The 8,123-nt window shown below is 41.3% G+C and overlaps 2 pseudogenes; both read right to left on the bottom strand.

Annotated features, from left to right (window-relative positions):
* Positions 1–1,891: 1,891 nt before the first annotated feature.
* LOC113745269 (uncharacterized) lies at positions 1,892–5,086 on the bottom strand (annotated as a pseudogene).
* A 227-nt stretch (positions 5,087–5,313) lies between these two features.
* On the bottom strand, positions 5,314–8,117 carry LOC113745268 (uncharacterized; annotated as a pseudogene).
* Positions 8,118–8,123: the final 6 nt, after the last annotated feature.

Below are 8,123 nucleotides of genomic sequence, written 5' to 3'. Positions count from 1 at the left end.
CACCGGTTTCACGTGACTTAAGGCGTTGTACATCACAACCTAACATTGCAGTACCCTTAGAGTGTGTTCTCACTCTGTTTAGCAGTTCGGCAAATTGCTGATCTTTTTGCCGAACAATTGTGTTTAACACTGCAATGTTGAAAACACCAGACCACAAATCGATACCAACATTTTGAACATAAAGTGGTTTTCCACGCACTGGAGGCAACTGAAAAAAATCTCCAACAGCAATGATGGCTACATTTCCAAAAAGTGAACTGTCGCCTCTTTGTTTAATTTGCCGTAATCTCCCATGGATGTAAGCCAATACATTATGGTCAACCATGGAGATTTCATCGATGATTAAAAGTTGCAAGCTACTATATTTAGCGCGTAAAGAGTTCAGCTTTTCCTCACCCAGAGGTGTGTACGGTAAGCGTACATCTTTACCAATGCTGAATGTGCTATGAATAGTAGTTGCATTTAAACTGTATGCGGCAATCCCTGTTGGAGCAGTCAACAAAACACAAATGTCATCTGGTGATGACACACCGGTGCTAAAACCCTTCTCGCTTGCCTTACTGAATAGCCTTTATTAAATGGCTTTTACCTGTGCCAGCACCCTGTAACAAAAATGTGGGAATGGGTCTGGCTTCTGTCCCTGTGCCTGCTGCACACACCACTGTCTGACTTGATAAAAAATACCCATCTGTGTCTCATTGAGAGAGCGAAGTAACGCCAAACCGTCACTTCTGACATGTGGTATTCCGCTTTTCTAAATGAGCCGTTGTTCTCGCTGAACAGCTAAGTCTGGGTATCTCTTCCAGCGGCTCGTCGTGGTTTGGGTTTCCTCTCTACGGATTTCCCTGCATTCTAATCTATCTAACTCCTGTTCAGGGCACAACTGACACCAGGCATCATCAGCAATCCCATCATTGTTGATGAGCTCTTCAACATTATCTAACTGCTCACTTTCGACTTCATATGCGCTGCGATTCCTGTCAACCACAGATTTGACAGAATGCATCAAATTGTCACCGCATATCACTTGGCCATTAAGATAAAAATCTTGAAATGTTACAAAGCCTACAGGTTTTAACTGTTCTTTTGCGTAATATGGCATGAACAACTGTAGAATGCTTTGATAAAACAATTCGGGGTTTTTTAGTTTCAGAGAAACGCACATAGCGCACAACCGCAGGTTGTGTGCGTGTTCTCTTAAAACATAACCACACTTGTTCCCAAGTTGAATGCGATTGACAGCAGTTTCGTTTTTAGACAAAACGCGATACTGCGATGCAAATGAAGCCAAACACATGTCGCGAAAAACAGCAGACGTTGGCCTGTTCCTGTATCTGTCTACAATGTTCAACATCCACATGTCATCGGCACTGAAATTAGGCGATGAAGACTTTTGTTGTAACATCTTTAAAGGCAAACTCATTCTAACAGTCTGTTCACCCACAGGAACAAATACAACTTTTCGCGAACACTCTTTCAGATGCGTGTTTGTGAGTCTATAAACAGCCTCCTGAGCACATACGTCTCGGTTGTGGAGATAAACACTCCCCAAATTTTTAGGCTCTCCTTGCGTCTTTGTTGCCCTCCTTAGCTGCCTCACGTTGTGCACACTGCAACAATAATCCCATTTCTTTCTCTGCTTTAGAGATGTAAGAAATGATATAAACAACACAGGCATACGCGTCAACTACAAACTGGATGTCAATATTGGCATTCCAACACTTCAAGAGGGGTTTGCTATATTGATTGATCCAAACAGCGTTAGCCTGCCTCTCCAAAACAACTTGTGTTTTGGTAGCACAACGATCGTAGGCAGCCTCAAATCGACCCTGGCTAACACCTACATGCCGAAACAATTGCTCAGCAGTTTCACAAGTTAGGCTGTCATCTTCTACAGCTGCTTTGATCTTAGACATATGTCTGCAGCATCCTCCTTTTTCATTAAAGGAGTCTTTCCTTTACAATTGCACGCACTCTGTCCCTCAGTGAGCTTGGACGCACATGAGTCCTCATGAGTGAGAGAGCGAGAAATGAACGTACGTGCAGATGGCGGCCTGGGAAAATTGAAACGACACACAGTTTTGCCCTTCTTACAGGTTTTTGCGTGTCGTTTAGAATGCTGCTGCACAGATGTTACAGTGTCCAATAATTCTTCATCGTTGGACGGTAATTCGCATGTCACATAACGATCAATGAACTGCATTACCTCTGCATCTGTGTTTTTATCAATAATGGGAGCATTCTCGATCCAAAAGAGGCAATGGACATGTGGGGAACCACGCTGCTGGAATTCCACCCTATAAAAATAGTCCTTTATTTTGCCAATTGGATTTGCTGGAGACATCAGCACTTCTCTGAGGAAACAATGCCAGCGGAAATCAAACATTCTCGCCGCAGTGACAGGATTACGCCGCAAAAGCTCACACCTATCTGCCCACTCTAGCTGTTCCACAGTGTCTGTTCGACCTGCCTGCTTCAAAATGCTAGAAAGAAGGTTTTTCCAGCGCATGTCAGCTGCAGAAAAGGAACAAAACCACGTGGGGATACCTAGCTGCCTTACACAAGCCAACAAGTCACGCTGCGCCCCCTGCCAAAAAGCTGGGGTGCCTCTAATCGGTTTTAAGAACCGATACCCATCGTCAAACTGTAAAAGCTCCCTCAGCGACGCCTCAGTGTTGAAGGTCTCACAACTGACTTTGTGATTCCTTCCTTTTCCCTTGCCCTTTCTCAATGCAATTGACACATTTGACACAACCTGTTCAAGTTCAGACATATATTGAGCAAAAAAAATATACTCAACATTTTGTGCAAAGCGTCCATCTGCATGTAAAATTCGGTTATTAAAATAACGCGACAATGTCAAACGATGCTGTCTAGCATCGTGGTATGTAGGGCAACCTTTGGGAAACAACACAGGGAAGCATCTAGCTTCATTAGCATGGTCTGTCAAAAGCTTAACAGGACAGTTACCTTCTGCTGGAGCCAAATTCAATATGTCATCAAAATACTGGTCAAGCGCCTCCTGACCAATATCAACAGGCATCAAGCAGGTGTCCTGAAACATACAGTGCTGCTGCCTGTCGTGCAAAAATTCATCATCTGGCACAGATGACGGCTCAACACTACCAGTTTGATCCTGTTGGACATCTGGATTTATTTCATCATCTTTACAAAATTCATTCAGCCACTCTGTATTAAAGTGGACGTCTTTATAATAAATATTATTATCTTTTAAATATTGCAGCGCCTGCTTAATATGTGTCGTGTCCACCAACTTCCATATTCATAATGGCCTTTATAAGTAAGCTTGCGCTTGCAGCTTGATGGCAATAAAGCCCATCCATGGACGTACGTGGAAGCAAAATTGGTGTTTGAACATGTTTGCTGGAACACACGTAACAGGTCCATGAAACTCCATTTTGCCCACCTTTGGGCAAGGCAACATTTTCATAAAAAGGGATATGCAGGGCTATTAAATGCTGCTCTAACTTATTTAAACATGCCAGTTCACTTGGAATAGGGCCAAGTGCCAAATTGTTTTTGCTACTTTCAGCTGGCACTTCACCCTTATTCATTTTATAATGGCACGTATAACAAATCCATAACTCACTTCTAGGTGAGTTTAACAAACTACATGGACTTTCACAACTCCCACTGCAAGAGTGTAGATAGTTGTCTGTAATACACTGATCTGCAATCAAACACACACCAGCTTTCTGCCTATAATACTCTTTTCTACACTGCAAGACTTGATGTCTAAACAATAATCTATGGCAAACACAACACACAAAATCTGGCCCGTCTTTGACCTTATCTACAAAGCGCTGCATAACAAAATTGAAATCCTGAGCCTGTGCTTTAATTTGCTGCCTTTTATTTCTAACACTGCATAACCCGCTTCCTAAACTCTACATTGCCCGATACGTTTTTGCACTTCTAACTTTAATGTTATGTTTATGTGTCAGATTAACCCTATATTTACTTTGACTTCGCTCTTTAGCTTTCTTTTGATACAGCAAATACTTTGTTGATATTTTCTGTTTACGAAATTATATTTTTGTTATTTCCTTACATCATCTTGTCATTTTCTACTGGACATTCCATGCTACATTTTATATTTCGTTGAAAAGTTTTTAACTTTTCTCCTCTAAAATATCTTGTGTTCTATTTTCTTTTTATACTGGTTTATCATTTTCTCTCTCTACATATCATCTTTAATATTTGTTTTTGAAAAGTCGTTTATTTTTCTCTCTCTTACAAATCATTTGTTTATATTTTCTTTTATATGTTCTATCATTTTCTCTCTATACATATCAATCTTTCTATTTTGTTTTTGAAAGTTGTTGGATTTTCTCCCTATGTACATCATCTACTTTGTATTTTGTTTTTGAAAGTTGTTGTTTCTTCTCCCTATGAACATCATCTACTTTGTATTTTGTTTTTGTAAGTTGTTTTTTCTTCTGTCTGAGCAACACATTGCTTTGATATTTTATTCTATGTTGGGCATACTTTTTGGTTTTTAAATATTTAAGAAAAAAGTATTAATGTTAGATTTTACACTACTTGTTTTACCTCTCATCCTGTTTTACAGGGCCTTTGGCCCTATACTGTGTGTCTACTTTAACATCTTTACATAACTCAAAGCAGCTATTTTTAACGCTGTCCTGAACACAACTAACCGCCTCGAAATTATTCTCACCACATTTAGAAAGATAAATGGCCTCACCTGTCTGCTTTTTTGTTTTTGGAAAATAACCTATCCACTTCCCTGCACTAATATAAAATACATCTACACCCAAAGCATTGGCTGTTGCTTGAATTTCAACTTTGGAAATGCAGGTACCAACATACTTCATTTTTACATTTTCAATATACTCGGCTACAGTGTTGTATGCTTCACCTATCAACTGCATATGAATGTCATTGTTATCATGCATATACTTCACTACAAAGAGGCGCAACTTGCGGTGAGCCTTTTGAGATCCACTAATTGCATGACACACAGCTCTAAAGAAAGAACTACCATCATCAACCACTTTTTCCGTCTTACAAAGATTGCCCGCAGAACCATGTACATCGCCTTCATTTTTGAACGGCTTAACCAAATCAATATTCAACATCTCACATAGATCACGTGACATGTTATACGCAAGGCTGGGTATTTACATATAACCGTCGTCCATAACACACTCTGATGTTAAAATCTGTTATGGCAGTGCTTATGCACGGGCCATCTACGCAACAATCACTGACACAATCAGTGATTTTGCTTTCTTGTGCTCTGGATGCATTACATCTAAACCGCACGTGTCGTTACCCGAGGTGATCAGTGTCACCTTTGCAGAGACCGTAACAGGTCTGCAGCTGAGGCTGATTAACACACACGACAACTTCATAATGACATCCATTGACATGTTGTAAGTAGATGCCTTGCTTAGAAATGGCATTATTTTGACATGAATAAACAAGCCAGCGATCATTATAATAAGTGTAAACATTAACACCTAAGAAATCGGCAGTGGCTGTATTTCCATTTCAGTAGCCCAACTACCAACAAACCTCATGCGTGATGCATCAGATATTGATCTACAGAAGAATACTGCGATCGTAAGAAGCTCCTATACTGGACTGCATTCTTTTCGATATGTCTAACAACAGCACGCCTTAATTTAACGTGACTTTTTTGTGTACCAGACACAGCTTGAGCCACGGCGCGAAAGAAACAATTACCATCGGCTACAATGGTGTCACTCAAGCAAGGAGTTCCCAACGTGCCAGCCGATAAACACATCTCTCTGTTCTGTTTCTCAAAGTCAACATTTAACTGTTTGCACAACGCTTGTGCGACTTTTAGATCAATGGGATCAAACTGCAATTGAAGAAAACATCACAACTAAACTCTTACCTCTGCATTGACACCTGTGGTGTCCTTTTCCTCTTTTTTGAAGTAAAGTTTACATCGGATCTGTTCCGCTTAAAAGTACTGCCATCTACCCATGAAGCGGACTCCGTGCCATCAACACACACCACGTGATCAGACAAACACTCTGAAATGTCGTCATCTGTGACAGGAATAGTCACAGACACAGCAGATCTCTTGCGCTTAAAACGCCTGCTACCTACCCCTGAAGCGGACTCTGTGCTACCAACACAGATCACATGATCAGACGAGCACTCTGAAATGTCGTCATCTGTGACAGGAATAGTCACAGAAACAGCAGATCTCTTACGCTTAAAACTACTGCTGTCTACTCCTGAAGCGGACTCTGTGCTATCAACGCACACCACGTGATCAGACAAACACTCTGATGTGTGGTCATCTGTGACAGGAATAGTCACAGAAACAGCAGCAATCTCAAAAGGCCTGTGTTCAGCACCAAGTGAAACAGATAAGTGCTGCCCTACATAGCTGCAAAGATCCTCAAGTGATGCCAAATGTACAACAACACTTTTCCCACCTACGTCTACCATTCCACATGCATTACGTGCATGTGAATCAACTATCGCGTAACGACCATGCTCACAAATAACAGCACAAGTACGTGCTCGCCAACGTCAGAAAACACGTGCTGTATTTGCCAAGCATGTACTCTAGCCCTTTCCTCAATGACATACCCACACCTGCATCACTGAGCTCTCCCTGACCCACGCCCACTGTCCCTGTCACCCACTCACCATAATCAAAAGCCAAATTCTGCCCATCAACGACATACTGACGGGGCAACTCGGGAACGCACAACAACCTAGGCACATCGTCGTCCGCGTTACTACCACACAAAAACGAATACAAATCATCCCCTAAAAACACAACAGTGTCCAAATCTTTCCTCTCCCACTGAAAGACACTATGAACACTGTGTTTAGCAAAGCTGACTAACGCTACAGCCATGCACTGAACACCGGGGTTGTGCAACACAGGATTTCCCTGATGAAAAGAACCTTGAACACATTTCTCTACTAACGAACGAGGAGATCCCACATACTTGATTGCACTGTCCGTGCGCTGTCCAGGTCCGTCAACAACTGCGTCCACTCCTGGAGTTGGGCTCAGTTGTGGAAATCCAGGTCCGTCCGCAACTGCATTCACTCCTGGGGTTGGGCTCAGTTGTGGCAATCCTGGTGGTGGCTGTAAAAGATAAAACAGATTTAATTTACTTGAAGAAAATGTTAACAGTATAATAAGGTAAACAAGATTTGATCCTTGAAAGAAGGATTGAAATACATGTTATCACCAACTATGATAAATGGTTGTTAACAATTAAATGAACAAACCTCATCTCCCACACGAGTTGTCACCACCACGCTCCTGGGTCCTGGCTCCAACGTCAGGTCCACAACACCCTGTGTGGCCTCATCCTACAACATAACAAGCATGTCAATGAATATTTGATGACCAAATACCGGTAAACTCAGTGTGCTTTATGGTCATTTATCACATCATATGATGATGCTCTAAAAACAAATCACTTCACAAACCTCATCCATCGCAGTCGTGGGCACTGCACTGGTAGGTGATGCCAAGAAACACACCTCCACATCTACACATTCCACCTACATGAAAAAACAGATCAAATGTTAATAATAAGCACTTCAAATATGTATAAACAGCAAATTAAGCTACGTCCAAATAAAACCTCCTGATATAATTCAAGAAAAACCAAAGTACAAACCTCCTGTGCCACTGGCACTGGAGTGACAGGTTTCGGATCGCGAGAAACCGCCCCATGTGACACGACTGTGTGCACCTGCAGAAGGAGTTTAAAAAAAAAAAAAAAAACATTAATAACATAAACATACAACACATATGTAGACAGGAATAAAGCCATAGTACTAATATGTTGTCATACTATCAAACAAAACCACAAATAATACTAACCTGTTCTCTTGGCAGCCTTCTCCGCGCAGGAACCGTCCTGCGCTTCTAATGTCAAAACACAAATAAACATTTTACTGCAATGTTCCATTTTACATAAATACATTTGTTCAGATGTAACACCGATGATGAATGTAAACACAAGCCATGACAATTACATAAATACATTTATTCAGATATAACACCGATGATGAATGTAAACACAAGCCATGACAACAAGAGGGTAGAAAGAATGCATGTGAATTACCTG

This window comes from Larimichthys crocea, unplaced genomic scaffold (assembly GCF_000972845.2).
Source record: "Larimichthys crocea isolate SSNF unplaced genomic scaffold, L_crocea_2.0 scaffold582, whole genome shotgun sequence".
Lineage (NCBI taxonomy): Eukaryota > Metazoa > Chordata > Actinopteri > Sciaenidae > Larimichthys > Larimichthys crocea.
This window is presented reverse-complemented; position numbering and strand designations above follow the sequence as displayed.